Source organism: Eumetopias jubatus, unplaced genomic scaffold, assembly GCF_037043125.1.
Source record: "Eumetopias jubatus isolate StellerSeaLion01/CBP00866 unplaced genomic scaffold, mEumJub1_p1.0 scaffold_4, whole genome shotgun sequence".
NCBI classification, from domain to species: Eukaryota; Metazoa; Chordata; class Mammalia; order Carnivora; family Otariidae; genus Eumetopias; species Eumetopias jubatus.
This window is the reverse complement of record NW_028274810.1, coordinates 143,958,384-143,976,059: the sequence shown is the minus strand read 5'-3', so window position 1 is coordinate 143,976,059 and position 17,676 is coordinate 143,958,384. Positions and strand designations below refer to the sequence as shown.

The window sequence follows — 17,676 nt, the reverse complement described above, 5'->3', positions numbered from 1 at the left end:
TGGCGCTTTCCTCATGCTGCCACTTAGGAACCTAAAATGCGGGGCACAAAGTGGGAAATGCCAGTATTCTAAGGCAGAGCTGAATTGGCAGTCTTGATAGCTTCGTCAATAGAACAGTAATTCCGAGTGAAAACGACAATGAATTATAGCAATCTTCTTTCCAACTGAGACCTGGCCCCCACAAAAACCTCTCCTGTTAAAATGGCAGATCTGTGAGTTGGCTCAGTTTAAGTCTATGTACTCAGAGTTCTAGGGAATCTTTCAGAAACGGGAGTAGGGCTGGTAAATCCCTGTATCAGTTTCCCATGGAACTATTTTTACAGACTGTCCAGAGTCCCAGGTCATTGGGACCAACATGAGAAAAAGTGGTTAGTGACTAAGGATCTCTAGTTTTCAGCTACATGGCTCTTCATATAATTCCCTTGGTATGTCCCAAGACGTAAATACTTAAAGTTTTAAAAATACCCCTAAACCCCACGATATATTATCAAAAATACTTTTTTTTTTTAAAGATTTTATTTATTTATTTGAGAGAGAGAGAATGAGAGATAGAGAGCACGAGAGGGAAGAGGGTCAGAGGGAGAAGCAGACTCCCTGCCGAGCAGGGAGCCCGATATGGGACTTGATCCCGGGACTCCAGGATCATGACCTGAGCCGAAGGCAGTCGCTTAACCAACTGAGCCACCCAGGCGCCCTTATCAAAAATACTTAATAACAGCACTAAATATTAGCACACCACAATGCTGAGAACCAGTACTGCAGTTATTAATGCTAGGCATTTTACATTTAAAATTTAAATAGCCACAATACTGGATAATGTAACTCTTAATATACAACAAATTTCTGTCAACATACGTCTGTTTCTGGCTCTCTACTCTGTTCTAATAGTCTATGGGATATATATGTAACAATATCACAATGTCTTTCTGTCAAATAAATAAAATCTTAAAAAAAACAATTATTTGCAATCTTTTTTTTTTTTTTTGAAGATTTTTATTTATTTGACAGAGAGAAAGACAGTGAGAGAAGGAGCACAAGCAGGGGGAGTGGGAGAGGGAGAAGCAGGCTTCCCACTGAGCAGGGAGCCTGATGGCTCGATCCCAGGACCCTGGGATCATGACCTGAGCTGAAGGCAGATGCTTAATGACTGAGCCACCCAGGTGCCCCTATTTGCAATCTTCTATCCCATCTGAGTGTCAGGATTATTTTGACATGGAAATTTCGTTTACTATACCAAGTCATACCCTTGAAGATGAACTATCTGGGTATTCTTTGCTATCTTTTAATACATTTTTATAATTTTCCCCATGAAGGTTTTATATATCTTTTATACATTTTATTTTTTAAAAACTTACTGTTTTTATTTCTGCTGTGATTGAGGTCTTTTTTTACTACAGCTTTAATTTGGTTATTACCAGTACAAAGAATGAAACTGATGCATATGTGCTGACTCACATCAGCAACCCTGCTGAATTCTTACTAACTCTATTAATACATCTGTAGGTTCTCTTGAATTTTCTATGTATGACTGTATTACTTACATAAGTACAGTGTGTTAGTTTAAAAACATGCCTGCAAATTCTTCACTACATCTTTCTTCAAGAGCTTGAGTTAAAATACCCTCCCCCTGAGTATGGGCTTACTAATTCACTACTAACAAATAGGATATGGTAGAAGTGGCTCGTAAGACAGGTCATAAATTAGACAATCCTCCTTACTCTCTCATGGATTGCTCACTCTGAAACAAGCCAGCTGCCATGTCATGAGGGCACCCAAGCAGTACTACAGAGGTTCCTGTGATGAAGCACTACCAGTAGACAGCAAGGAACCAAGGCTTTTTGCCAACAGTCTTGTGAGTGAGCCACCTTGGAAAAGATCCTCCAGACCCAGCCAGCCAAGCCTTCACATGGCTAGCCCTGGCTGAAATCTTGACTGAAATACTCTGAGCCTGAACCATTCAGCTAAGCCACTTTCAAATTCCTGACCCACAGACATTATTATTTTAAACTTTTCCAATTTATTGGCATGTTATTCATTACATACGCTCATGACTAAAAAATCTCTATTATATCTGCATTGTTTCTGATGCTGTTTATTTGTGCTTTTTCTCGTTTTGTTTTTCTTTCCTAGATCATTATTGGGAGAAGTCTGTAATAGTTTTTTAAAGAACCAATTCTGGGGTGCCTGGGTAGCTCAGTTGGTTAAGTGGCCAACTCTTGATTTCGGCTCAGGTCATGATCTCACAGTCCTGGCATTGAGCCCTGCATCCCCATCCGGCTCCAAGTTCAGTGGGGAGTCTGCTTGAGGGTTCTTTCTGTGCACAACCAGCACTCTATTTGTTGAATGAAGCATGTATATTTAAACTGGTCTTAAAAAGATGGAGTTGGGGAGGGGGGGAAAGTGTGCCAGATCCTTAGGAGAATGAAGAGAGCAGTATCAGAGAAATTAAGCTAAGGAAGACTGCTTGAAGCCTAATGGCAAAGGGGCCTTGAATCGAAGAATCTGTATCTGGTTGCAGTGTAGATGGTGATTGGGAGTTTGGTAGGACGACATCTGTTAAGATAATAAAGACAAGGAGGGCACTGGGGGACCTGGCTGGCTCAGTCGAAGAGCATGCGACTCGATCTCAGGGTTGGGTTTGAGCCCCATGTTGAATGTACAGATTACTAAAAAAAACTAACTTAAAAAAAAAAACACAGGAAGGTAAGGTTACTGCGCCAATACAGTATCTCTCCCTCTCCCTTTGCCCCTCTCCCTGCATGGGTGTGCTTGCTCTCTCTCAAATAAATAATCTTAAAAAGAACCAGTTCTGCTGTTTTACTGCTGCTGGTTTCTCTTAATTTCTTCTACTTTAAATTTTGTATGTGGTTTCTTCTTTTTACCTTCTTGATTTGTATCCTTAACTCACTTTTAATCTTACCTTTTAACAAATTTATTTAAATCTAAAAAAAAGAAAAAATCTATAAATTTACACTGAAGTGTCAACTGGACTCCACTGGTTTTCACACGCAGTATTTCACACTGTTGTTAAATTATGTAATTTCTGTGATGTCCCCTTTTAAACCTATTATATAGAAATGCATTTTAAATACCCACGTATGGGATTTGAAAACCTTTTTGTTAATTTCTAATTGATTTGCACTGTGGTAAAAGAAAATGGTCTTTGGGGCAAGAATTTATTAAAATTTACAGACTTTCTTTTGGTTAATGTGTGATGCATATCTGAAAAGAATGTATGAAGCATTAGTTGAAGATAGGATTCTACTCTCTATATACATATATTTGATCAATCTTGTTAATTTTGTTGTGGAAATATTCTGTATTTTTCCAGTTTTTTGCGATATGATATATTGGTTTCTGAAAGTAATGTTAACAGTTTTTCCCCATGATTGTGAATTTATCGATTCTTTCTGTAATCCCATCTAATCTGGGGTTACATTTTGAGACTATGTTTACGTACATGGATCACTGCTCTATCTTCCTGGAAGACTGTTTCTTTTATTAGTGTGCTTCTTTATTCCTATTAATGTTTCTTGCCTCAACATTTGACATTAATGATATTAACATTATATTACCTTTCTATGGTTATAACTTTGGGGGGATATTTTCCTATTTCAACCTTTATGTATAGTTTTGTTTTAGGTGTATGTCCAGTAAACAGGAAACTAGATGGCTTTTTAACAGTTCTGAGGATTTTTTTCCCATAGGTGAATTTAATCAACTTATATTTTCTATTATTTCTAACCTATTTGGACTGATTTCCACCTATTTTGTGTGTTCTGTTTATCATCTATTTTGTGTTTTCTGTTTATCATCTTTTTCTTCTTTGTGTGCCTTCTGTTGATCTTTTTTTGTTTTCTGTTTATCTTTTTTCCTTCAACTAGTTATTTAAAAATGTTGACATACATGCTAATAATGTTTCTTAAAGTCTAAAATTATCTAGAATTTTATTCTGAACACAATGACCAGAATGCACTATAACCACCACAGACCACTCCATGACTAAGAGTTTTAGCTTTACCTTTAAAAAATACCTCTCCCAAACCCCTAAAACTTAAAAAAAAAAAATTACCTAAATTTATCAACATCTTATCAATCAGATCACTCTTTTTCAAAAAATCCCATGCCTCTCCTCTGGATTCACTCTTCTGGCTGAAGTTCACTCTCTACTTCTTTTAGTGAGGATCTGTGAGAAGTAGATTCTTTCAGTCTCTGCAAATTACTTGATTTGACATTATTCCTGAATAACAGTTCAGTTGATGATGAGGTTGTAGTTGCCAGTTACTTTCCCTCAGTACCTTTAAGCTCTCACTCTGATGCTTCCAGGAATCTATTATTGCCAGGAGATGTCTGCTTCAGTCTAATTGTTGTTCTTGTGTAGGAATGTATTTTTCTTTATTTCATTTAAAATTTTTCACTTTATCTTTAATGTTCTACAGTTTTACTGGGATCTATTTAGGAGGATTTATTTATCCTGCTTGGAATTCAGAATGTATCTGTAATCTAAGTACTCATCCCTTTCTTGCATTCTGGCAAATTCTCTTCAAATAGTGCTTTTCAGCCGTATCTTCCTATTAAATATATGCTGGAAACTCAACGATCAATATAACCTTAAAAAAAAAAAAGTTTTTCTGTGCTACTTCTAAGTGCAGTTCTCAGCTCCATCTTCTAATTTACTTACACTCAGGCTGGTTTGAGTCTAAAAGTTTATTACACTTAAAAAAAATTCTCAGCTATTGTAATTTTTCATTTCTAAGAGTTCTAATTCTTCATATCCACCTGTTACTTTGTTTCATAATTTACTGTTCATTTTTAATAAATGTGAGTCCTTTTTCTCTTTGAGCATATAGACACTTAATTAAAAGTCTTTATTGGATGGTTTCCTAAAATTTTTTATGTTAGGACTGAATTTGTGTTCCAGTGCTAATATTATTGGATGGGTTCTTCTTAGCACTTAGCATCTTCTTCATTCCTTTTGGAATTTGTGCTGCAAGCTTATTTTGAGAGAAAGGTTGGTTGGTTTGTTTTTGTTCTCCATTCTTTCTCCCCCATGCTCACTCCTTCTGATAGCTGCCTCCACTTTGCCACCTGGGAATGTAGTTCAGAAGTACGTCTTATAAAAGGTGAGTTGAACTCCTCTCAGTGATAGTGGGGCTATTACAGATTTAGTTGCTGAGCCAAAGTCCAGTTCAGTTCCTGGCCGTGAGACTGCCATGTCCTTCTGCCTTGCTAGGTCCAGCTTCTTTAAGCCATCTGATTCCAGCAGTCAAGAACTGTTTTATTCGGACTCCTTTCCTGCTTAGGGAATTTCTACCCAAAGCCTTGACTTCAAGCCATCACCTTACTCCACTCTTGTCCTATGCAGAGCACTTTTAATCCTCATCACCCAGCAGGAGCCAAATATTTGCCCGCCACTGCCCACTTCCAGAACAGTTGCAGCTCCACTCATCACACTGTGCTTCTACTCTATAGAGAATATGTATATACATGTATATTATGTATCGTTTTGACTACATCTTTCTGGTTCCCTCTTTTTATGTTTAATTATTGCCATGTACTGAAACATGCACTTAATATACCATTTTGATCTAAAACCAACTATATGTGTTTTTCTATCTTCAGAAGCCTACTGCCACTGTAGTGGACACATTGGCTGCCTACCTAGTATCTATTTCTATGTTTTTCTGCCCCATAGTACCCAACAGTATAACTCTTCACTGCCCACATGCCTTGAGGGTGTCAGTCCTGATTATATTAAGCCATGTAATAATTACATTTCCCTAGCTGTAGTGGTTTATTTAGAGGCAGACATGTGACCAGTCCAATAAGACTGCTTGGAATGCTAGAGTTATATATTCTCTTTTTTTCCTAAAAATATGGTGTACTGTAAATAACACCTAAAATTGCTTTAGTCATTTTGACATATATTTTATATACATGTGCACACATACACACACATGCGTGCGTGCACACACATATAGGAAGTACACAGAGTAGAGAGAAAAATGGGAGTCAAGCCTTGATTAAACCTCATTTGAAGCACATATTAACTCTGGACTTTTTAAATACAGGCATCAGTAAAGTACCTTTTTTTATTAAGACAGTTTAAATTAGGTTTTCTGTTACTTAGAGCCAAATATTTAACAGAGAACCTAAAGTGGTCATTACTACTCGATACCTAACCTACTGCTATATGCACCTGTCACTGCTTTCTAAGAAGGAAAAAATACTGTTTTTGTTACATGTTTCAGAAGAAGACAAAGGTCAAAGGAAGGGTGGGGTGTAATGATATCTAACTTGCTTCAAGAATGAGATGAATTAAGGCCTAAGAAATCCCACATTTAAATGGAACAAACAGCACAAAGAATCGGATGCTGACTGAGAGCTGGGTAAATTCTAGGAACTGACCACGGAGATAACCCAGAGAACAAGTTGAAAAGATACTCTTTTTACAGGCAATACCAGTTTTTGTTTTTAAGGAAAAAAATCAACCTAACAGTCAACAAGGAAAACACAGCCAAAAGATGGGGAAGGGGCAGAGAAAGATTTAAATGAAAGAAGCAGTGCCATTTGGCAATTGGGAAAAAAGTGACTGACTTGACTTTAGAACTAAAAATGCCACCAAAGTTACAAATGCCTAAACTCTTCCAATGTCACACTCAGGACATTTTATAGAGACCCAGCGAGAGAGGGAACACAAGCAGGGGGAGTGGGAGAGGGAGAAGCAGGCTTCCCGCAGAGCAGGGAGCCCAATGCGGGGCTCGATCCCAGGACCCTGGGATCATGACCTGAGCTGAAGGCAGACGCTTAAAGACTGAGCCACCCAGGCGGCCCAGGATATTTCATTTTAAAATTAAACTTAGGTTGGGATGCCTGGGTGGCTCAGTTGGTTAAGCGTCCAACTCTTGATCTCAGCTTAGGTCTTGATCTCAAGGCTCTGAATTCAAGCCCCACATTGGGCTCCATGCTGGGTGTGGAGCCTACTTAAAAAAAAAAAAAAAATTAAGCTTGGGTTAAAGGAAAAAAAGACATTGTAATTAGTAAGAGAAAATACATAGGTTATTTGACTAGTTTTAATATATTTATTTTATTTTGTTTTTTAAAGATTGTATTTATTTATTTGACAGAGAGAGACAGCAAGAGAGGGAACACAAGCAGGGGAGTGGGAGAGGGAGAAGCAGGCTTCCCGCTGAGCAGGGAGCCCGATGCGGAGCTCAATGACCTGAGCCAAAGGCAGATGCTTAACGACTGAGCCACCCAGGTGCCCCTAATATATTTAGTTTAAAATGTAAAATACAGCAAAGTGTCTAGTCTCATAAAGACCCAATGTGGAAGAGGTAGCTAAGCAAACTGTATTCTTGCAGTCCTTTCTGACTGACTTGCTACCATCCCTAAACAACATTGTACATGTATCTTTTAAGTGATTATATTCAGAAATTTGTAGAAAGTCCTACTTATAAGTACTTAGCAACATATTTATGGATATGTCTCCTCAGGCAAGGGAAACAAAAACAAAAACAAAAACAAAAAATAAACTCTTGGAACTACACCAAAATAAAAAGCTTTTACACAAGAAACCATCAACAAAACAAAAGGCAACCTACTGAATGGGAGAGGATATTTGCAAATGATATATCCAATAAAGGGTTAACATCCAGAATATGTATAGAACTTACAGAATTCAACACCAAAAAAAGACAAATAATCCAGTTTAAAAATGGGCAAAGAAGCTGAATAGACATTCTTCCAAAGACATACAGATGGCCAGAGACAAATAATGAAAAGCTTCTCAACATCACTCATCATCAGGGAAATGTAAATCAATACAATGAGATATCACCTCACACCAGCCAAATGGCTAGTCACAAAAAGACAAGAGATAACAAGTGTTGGCAAGGATATAGAGAAGAGGGAAGCCTCCAGGATTGCTGGTTGGAATGGAAATTGGTGCAGCCACCATGGAAAACAGTATGGAGGTTCCTCAAAAAATTAAAAATAGGAATACCATAGGATCCAGTGATTCCACTACTGGGTATTTACTCAAAGAAAAGAAAAACACTAATTTGAAAAGATATATGCACCCCTATGTTTATTACAGCATTATTTACATTATTTACAATAGCCAAGATACGGAAGCAGTCCAAGTGTTTATCCACAGATGAATGGATAAAGATTATATGGGGGTGTGTATATGTGTAACCACACACACACACACACACACACACACACACACACACACACTGGAATATTACTCAGCTGTTAAAAGAATGAGATCTTGTCATTTGCAACAACATGTGTGGACCTACAGGGTATTATGCTAAGTGAAATAAATCAGACAAAGAAAGACAAATACCATATGATTTCACGTATATGTGGAATCTAAAACAAACAGAAACAGACTCATAAATACAGAGAACAAACTGCTAGTTGCCTCTGGGGAGGGGGGAAGGGGGGAAATGGGCAAAATAGGTGAAGGACATTAAGAGGCACAAACTTCCAGAGGGGAAAAAAAGTACTACTTATTGGATAGCTTATCAAATACATACAAATATCACTATTTTTTGATATATATGTGTTTATGGTTACATGAAATAGAGCTAGAGACAACAAACTGTCCATTTTTAAATTTCTACTATTTATTGGACATGTTTTGGTCTTAGAATTGTTTTGCTTCTCTAATAATTACTGGCAATAAAGATAATAAATAAGCATTTAAGGTTTCTAAACACTGCCTTGGAGGAAATGCTAACGATCTTAGTGAACAAAGAGAAACTTCAGAAAAACTAAACAGCACTAAAACAAGAACAAGTTTCCAATTCTGGGTATGTAAACAAAGGAAATAAAAATCACTCTCTTGAAATATCTGCATGTTCATTGCAGCATTATTCACAATAGTCAAAATCTGGAAATAACCTGTGTCAGTTGACAGCTAAATAATACAGAAAATGAAGATCTGGTGTGTGTACACACACACACACACACACACACACACACACACACACACACACACACACACACAAATGGAATACTACTCAGATATAAAAAAGGAGGAAATCCTGCTATTTACAATACCATGATTAAACATGGAGGACATTATGCTAAGTGAAATAATACTGACACAGTAAGACAAATACTGTATGATCATATTTATATGTGGAATTTTAAAAAGCCTAACTCATAGAACCAGAAAATAGAATGATGGTTGCCTGGGACTGAAAGGTGGAGGAAAATGTTGGTCAAAATGTACAAACTTTCAGTTAGAAGATGACTAAGCTCTGAAGTTCTAATATACAGTATGGTGATTATAGTAATACTGTATGTGTATACTTGAAATTTGCTGAGTAGATCTTAAGTGTTTCAGCACACACACACAAAGGTAACTCTGTGAGGTAATGCATGTGCTAATTAACCTGACTGTGGCAAACATTTCACAGTGTATAAGAATACTAAATCATCTGGGTGCCTGGGTGGCTCAGTTGTTAAGCATCTGCCTTCGGCTCAGGTCATGACCCCAGGGTCCTGGGATGCATCGGGCTCCCTGCTCAGCGGGAAGCCTGCTTCTCCCTCTCCCACTCCCCCTGCTTGTGTTCACTCTCTTCTCTCTGTCAAGTAAATAAAATCTTAAAAAAAAAAAAAGAATACTAAATCATCATGTTGTACCCCTTAAAAAATCATGTTGTACGACCTAAATATATACAATTTTATTTGTCACTAATACCTCAATGAAGCTGGAAGAAAAAGGAACAAGCATACTTTTAATCTGGAAATTAGCTGTTCCTTTGTCACTGATTTTATTTTTATACATAGAAGTTTAAGGTAAGTTGATCATTCTTATGTCTGCTTACTGAGTCATTAAAAAGGGACTTTATTACAAAGATATAACTATAAACTATAAGTTTTAATAATAGCAAAAATTATTTTAAATAGGTAAATTCTTTGCCCACACCACAACAGAGTTCTTTATGGAATACCTACACACAATCCAATTCTCTAATTATTTTCCTTATAAGAAATCTAGAAAAAGTCTTCAGTAGAATGGTACTAAGCAAATTTGGCATGACAATTCAATAGTATAGTAACAATCTCAAAAGTTCTCTCATTTTTAAAGGATGAGTAACAAGACAAAGTCAACATGGCGTCAATGAAAAATTCTGCACCAGAAGAGAAGAGATTCATCAGCTCTACATGAAGAAAAGCATACCACTGACAATTACTTAAAATAAGAAATTGGAAAAAAAAATCCAGAAAAAAGTGTTCTTTAGGAATATACAAAAAATTAAGAACTCAGGGTGAGGGAAAAAATAGTATTAGAAGGAGACTGGGATAAAACAAAACTGCGAGTAAAATAAAAACATAAAAGAAATTTAAAATCCAATCTGTGAGCAGTAAGAAACAGAAGAAATACTGCAGAAAATCAAATCTGGGACAGAAAGGCCTGCTTAAGAAGCAATACAAAAGAAAAGAAAAAAGTTAAGGATGTGTGACACGATTAATACAACTTGAAACCAGAGCTAATCCATGAAAAATTCCCACAGAAAAAAAAATGAAAAAACGAAAGGCACAAACTTAAGAAACTACTTCCCTCACTGAAAAAAAAGATTGAAGAAGCTGTCATCTTCTAGACAGGATTAATTTATTAAAAAAATCAGTAGCTATAACACTAAACTTTGAAATATTTTAATCACTCTAAATCTTTACAATGCAACCAATGGCTGTACCTACTATGGAAACAGTACACAACAAGATCATGGAAAGAGCTTATATCCACAGCTAAGATGGTGTAAATATGCCATATGCTGTGTATCTCACTGATTACTCTGTATTTGTATGTGGGCATTAACTTACTTAGGGCAAACACAAGAACCTAAACTCATGTCTTCAAATAAAAATTGTACTTTTTTTTTTTTTTTTACATTTAGTCCCTTTTTAAACCATGCTGTCTTGTATTATTATTCACTTGCAATGAAGTATTAAGTCTTCACACTTTATAAATAACAGAAGACAAGTGTATTTTACTTATGAATTAATTCTTATAACAGAAATTATGTATATCAGCACAGTCAGTTCTTACTACTACTGAGACAGCATACTTCAAAATAAATCCTAGTTCTCAATTTCTGGATGCATGTATTTTTGTTTTTAAATGCACAGCTGTAACACTTATAAGTTAATTTTTTAACCTAAGGTAAGAACAAAGTGGCAAAAGAACACACTCCAACCCATGCACTTTCATGAGTCCTGAAATGTGTTATATAAAAAGGACAAGCTTCCTGGTGTACTGGTTTTGAAGGTTAATTAATAACATTATTATTATCAGTAGTAGTAGCATAGTTATTTACTTCCAGCAGCCATTGATAAAATAATCCAAGCCTAGTTGCTAAGTGAAGCTGGAAATAAAATTAGTCACTATGAAAATGACAACACCATGAGAGACGATGGACTCTGAGAAACAAACTGAGGGTTCTCGAGGGGAGGGGGGTGGGGGGATGGGTCAGCCTGGTGATGGGTATAAAAGAGGGCACGCACTGCGTGGAGCACTGGGTGATATACGCAAACAATGAATCATGGAACACTACATCAAAAACTAATGATGTAATGTATGGCGATTAACATAACAAAAAATAAAAATAAAAAAGACTGAAACAAAAAAGAAAATGATGACAGTGTTTCAAATAATTTATATATCAAAAAAATTTACAGCTAACTTTTTTTAAAGAGTTGTCTATACTTGTAGACCCCAATTCCTCTCCTATTCTCTCTGTAAAACCAGGTTTTAGCCCAGGTTTTCTCCCCCACTATTCTCCCAAAAGTGCTCTTGCGCAGTCCCCAAGGGCCTTCACGTTTCTAAATCCAATGGCCATTTCACAGTCCTCATCTTACATGACTTGTCAACTGAGCAGGAGGTGACATAGATGATCACTTTCTCCTTCCTGAAACACTCTCTTCACTTAGCTTCCAGCACTCCACATTCCTACCTTCAAAGGCTTTTTTTTCCTCCTCAGTCTTTGAGGTTCTTAATCTTTCCAACCACTGAATGTGGAAAGCCTGGAGCTCAATCCTCAGTTCTTTAGACCAGATCTCATACAAGCTCATGGTTTTAAATACTATCTACTTGTTAAAGACTCCTAAATTTCGATTTCAAGCTGCAATCTTTCCCATCAACTCCAGTCTCATATAACCCCATGTGAACAGGCATCTCAAACCGGACACATCTAAAACTAACTCTTAATTCCCACTCTACCCACCTCCCCTCATTTCTCCACCCTTAAATCTTCCCCATCTCAGTAAACACCAAATCCATCCTTCCAACAGCAGGCCAAAGAAAGGCCTTAGAGTCATGCTTCATTCTTTTACCCGTCCACTCCACAAACAATCCATCAGTAAACCCTGGCAGCTACCAGCTGGTCTAAGCCCCCATCACCTTTCCCTTGGATTCCTGAACCAACCTCCTAACCAGTCTCCCCTCTTCCATCCTTGCCCCCACAGTCGATTCTGAACACAGCAGCCAAAGCGACTCTTTAAAACGCTGTCAGATCCCCCAACTCCTCTGCTCAAATCCTTCCACCCATTCCCCTCTTCATTCAGAGAAAAAGCCAAGGTCTTTACCAGGACCAGTGAGCTCTCAGACCCCATTCTGCACTCCCTTACTCTGCTCAAACCTGCTGGCCTCCTTGCTGGTCCTCCAGTAAGACTGGCAGTTTCTGGGCTTCTGCACCTGCCTGGTACACTATTCCCCTAGATAGCTCCATGGCTGTCCTTCAATCCCTCCAGTTTCGTTCAAGATTCTTCTCCATGACGCTGTTCCTTATTTTAAAAATGCATCTGCTTCTTCTCTGGTTCTTCTATCCCCCTTAGATGCTTTATTTTTCTTCTTAGCAACAGTTACCATCTGACTGGATATATTTTAATTTTTTCAAATTATTTTGTTTATTGTGCCCACTCCTCCAGTGGGAATTTAGCTCCATGAAGATTTTTTTTTTTCCCACCCTTGCATCCCCAGTGTGTAGAACAGTGCCTGGCCATGGAAGGCATTCAACATACATTTTGCTACAAGAATTGTTGAATATGGAAATTCTTATATCCTGATAAGGCTAAGAGATTTGGGAGATTCTAGTATACAACCTCTTTCCTCATGGGAAATAGGACTTCCATTCTGATGTTCATGGGTACAGTGGAAATTCTTTATCCTTCATAGTAAGTAACTCAATTTGCTCTAAACATGCCAAAAATCTCTTCATTCCTTTTTACTTCAGTCTCTCTCCAGTGCCTTTTCTATATCCAGTAAGATATTAACTTATTGTCATTGAAAAATCTTTCATTTCCCTTCAGTACTACTGTCATCATATTGCAAAGTGAATCACTAAAATGGTATCAAAACACAAATAATGAAGAATAGTAATGAAGCATACAAACAACCAAATAAACCCAACTCTTATTTCAAATCAAACTGCATTGGTAGTGGTCCAAGCTTAACTTATTATCCACTCTAATCTTTAATGAGCAAACATTTTTCTCATTAAACTCCTTAAAAACTAAAAAGAAGTTGGTATAGGGCTCTTGCATATAACCATGAAAATTAAGCCTGAGAGAAATCAGTTCAGGCTACAATCAAATTAAACAAACAAAAATCTCTAGAACATGTATGGACAGGTAACAGAAGCAAGAACACCGCAGTAAGGCAGATGAAGCGCAAATCCCAGCTCACCCTCTGCTAGCTGTCTGACCTTGGACTAGTTAACTCAGACTCTCTGTGCTCAGTTTTCCTTATCTGTAAAATGGAAATGGTACCTCACAGGGTTGCTGCAAGGATTAAACAGAGGTATTAGGTATTTCAAACACTCAGCCCCAGGTCTGACACAGAGTAAGCACTGAAAATAGTTATTACTATAATTCCTATACCACTGATATTACAGCTGTTTAAGCTAGGAGCTCCTTGGTACCACTGTTATTTTTTTTTAAAGAGTGAGAGGTGTCACTATTCAGTGGTATATTTTTTTCCTAATTATGTTCAGTAGCCAATTTTAAAGAATAAATATATCTTTTCCTCGAGGCAGGGCGCTGTACTGGAAAACCAGGCGGGTAAACCACCCGCTTCCTAGCATTGCACATTAAGAGGCAAATGGCTCTTTAAAACACGGGGCCATGTGCCATTCTGCACTGTTCAGTCACACCGCAACAGCTGTTTACACCTAGATGCGGGCTCCTTACGATCGGCCACTTACTGCCGCGTTCCTGCCGCGAAAGCACACGCTTTTCGGGCGCAACAACGAATCGCCGGCGGAGGGTTGCGGCTCAGACCTGCCGATTAACCGCGAGCGCACCCCACCCCGGGCCCGCCCGCCGCGGCCCGCAAACCCGGGCTGGCCCCCTCCTGCGAGCGACCACAGCCTTTACCCGCAAAAACAAACAAGAACCCTCGCAGGCCCTTTCCCAGCCCTCACGAGCGGCAGAGCCCTGGACCCGCGACGCCCAGTCGGGCTCCCTCCCGCCGCCGAGTAGGTGCGGGCTGGGGGGGGCGGACTCGCCTCCCACCCTTGGCCCCTCGGCCAGGCCCCGGTCCGGGCCTCTCCGGAGCGTCAGGGCCGGCAGGGGAAGTGTCAGCGGCTCAGTCCTAGGGCCGCCCACGGGCCCCAGCCGAAGTACCTTCGACACGGTGGCGCAGAGGAAGCAGCGGCAGCGGCAGCGGCAGCGGCACCAGCCTGAGGGAAGGAGAGGCCATAGAGACAGGAGGAGCTCTCCCCCGGGCTAGAGCGGCCTCACGCCGCGTCGGACGGCCCGCCCCCTGGAGGCGGGAGGCCCAAGCGGCTGCTCCGCTTGCCCAGAACTGGAAACTCAGAATGAGGGGAAGGACCAAACCGGGCGCGGGGAGAAGAGAATGACAGCCTAGAAAGAGTTTTCTCCGACCTGAGTCCAGGAGCACTTTGCACTATTTACATCCTTTTCTAAATATACATCCCACCCCGTCAGCTAAATGAAGGCTTCAAAGCAAGGACCGTTATATTAAGAGCTGTAGGCATCAATTAATAGTCCCTGGTCTCTAGGTAAGGCTAATATATAACCCAAATGGACGTACTCATAATAGTAACTGCTCTAATTCTAAAATATGATGCAAAGGTCTTTTCTTAGTGGTTTGGATATTTACATCTCATATTTTAGGATTCCTGGACTAAATGCAACATGTATACAGCCAAAACTCACTAAAACTGTGGTGGGTAGTGGGGTGGTATAAGTTCATTTACTGGAAACATAAAATTATATATATATATAATTTTATATAAAATACAAATATATATTTTTATATATATTGTTCCTACACACATCCTCTGCACAGTGATTATCCCTTCTCTGAATTCTAGTACCACTGGCTCAACCAGGCCACCCTCTGGGTTGTCTCATGTCCATCCACTCAAGCGCTATTATTTAGTCTAACAGTTTGTTCTTGGTAAAGTCATATAAATGTTTAGGATGATTGTCAAATTTCTTTCATTAAGATTATGATTTCAGGGGACACCTGGGTGGCACAGTTGGTAGAGCATCTGACTCCTGATCTCAGGGTCATGAGTTGAAGCCCCACATTGGGTGTGGAGCCTACTTAAAAAGAAAAAAGAATTATGATTTCAGGGCATTTCACACTTTCCAGCGAAGTGACTAATCATAACTATTAAATACTCTCTGAATGGGTGACTTTATTAACCAAGTTGTCATGGATGTCTTCCTTGTGGTTTGGGTTGAGTTTATAATATCTTCATTGATGCCCGTAAATTGTGTCAAATCTGCAAAGAATTTAAACCTTTTACCAACGTGGGAATACACAGAGATTAGGATGTACTTCTCTTCGTTAACTGGCTTACCAAAAAATCTGAGAGCCTATTTATTACTTCTATTCAAACATATTTCTTCCCCTTTGTGAATTACTGTTTTTGTTTGATCTGAAAAAATGCCGCACTTGGCAGACAACTTTTTTCTCTGTTGAGATTAAGGGGGTGAGATGCACACTACACATATTCTGTGACGCCTCCTTGTCACCACACCTGGGGAATTCGGCACATTGGTCATTAGGAGTGTTCAAAGAAGCCATTCCTACACTTCAACAATAAATGCTGCATGTGACCATGAACTGCATGAATGTATCCCATTAAATACAAAACAGAGTATTCCCAACTGCATTTCTGCTTAGCAAGAGCCCAAAAATATCTGTATTCACACCAGTGCTACTCAACCAGAGAAGAGAGCCTTGGGAAATCTTAGTAGAAAGAGACAGAAGTCTTTTTTTTTTTTTTTAAGATTTTATTTATTCATTTGAGACGCAGAGAAACAGAGAGAGAGAGAGAGAGAGCGCATGAGCAGGGGGAGAGGGAGAAGCAGGCTCCCCACTGAGCCAGGAGCCTGATGTGGGGCTCAATCCCAGGACCCCGGGATCACGACCCGAGCCGAAGGCAGACACTTAACCATCTGAGCCACCCAGGCGCCCCGAGACAGAAGTCTTTATTGTAGTTAAAATATATTAATTTTGCAAGCTTTACGGAACCATTTGATGTGGGAACATATTTCCAGGGTCTTGGAAGGGAACCGTACAAGGGAGGGGTGGGCTGTATTCATTTCCTATTGTCCCTGTAACAAATTACCACAGGCTTAATGACCTAAAACAACACTAATTCATCATCTCACAGTTCAGGTCAGAAGTCCAAAATCAGTTTCACTGGGCTAAAATCAAAATGTAGGCAAGACTGCATTCTTCTGGAGGCTCTACAGAGAATCCATTTCCTTCCCCTCTCCAGCTTCCTGAGGCTGCCCATATTCTGTGGCTTGTGGCCCCTTCCTCCAACCTGAACACCAGCAATGTAGCATCATTTCTCCTTCTGACCTCTGCTTCCACTCTGACATCTTCTCTAACTTTGACCCTCCTGCCTCATTATAAGGACCCTTGGATTACACTGGACACACCTTGATAATCCTGAATCTCTCCATCTCAAGGTCTTTAACTTAATCACATCTGCAAAGTCCTTTTTACCGTGCAAGGTAACATAGTCACAGATTCTCGGGATCAGGACATGGACATCTTTGAGGGGATGTTATTCAGCCCACTACAGGGCGCTGAAGCCCAAACTCCATTCCCTTCAGGTAAATCAGCCTCTTTTTCCTCAATACCAAAATCTGTTTGGTCCCGAGTTCTGGTTGTGAGACTTCCATTGGGGAGGAATACCTGTAACTACACTGGGGTAAGTGTTATGAAGGAAGAGAGAAGAGATGCTATGTAAAGGCAAATACCATGGGACCTCATTTAGGTGGAAGGGAGCAATACCTTTGAAGAAGTGATATTGCCTCTGAGACACAAAGGATGAGGAAGAGTTATTTATGGGATGAACAAAGGCAGTGTTCCAGACGAGGGAATAGTATGTGCAGCCTGGGAATGGGGACGTCAGAAGGTCATTGTGGGGGCGCCCGGCTGCCTCAGTCGATAGAACATGCGATTCTTGATCTCAAGGTCCTGAGTTCAAGGCCCATGTTGGGCCTGGAGCCTACTTAAAGAAGAAGGAGGAGGAGAAGGAGGTCAGCGTGGCCCAGTTGTGACCCTACCACTGAATCCTTTGCACTCCCATGATGAATGGCATGTAGTAGGTGCTCAAGGATATTAGCTTAGTAGTTCTCAGCCCTGGCAGTACATTACCATCACCA

General features: G+C 39.5%; 1 protein-coding gene across 1 annotated transcript in view; it reads right to left on the bottom strand.

Moving 5' to 3' along the window:
- Positions 1-14,709, bottom strand: part of ANKRD46 (ankyrin repeat domain 46) — a 35,004-nt gene extending 20,295 nt beyond the window's left edge. The window contains exon 1 of the mRNA XM_028111796.2: positions 14,644-14,709. The gene's annotated coding sequence lies outside the window, so the exon portion shown is untranslated. The remainder of the gene's footprint in view (positions 1-14,643) is intronic.
- Between the last annotated feature and the right edge of the window lie 2,967 nt (positions 14,710-17,676).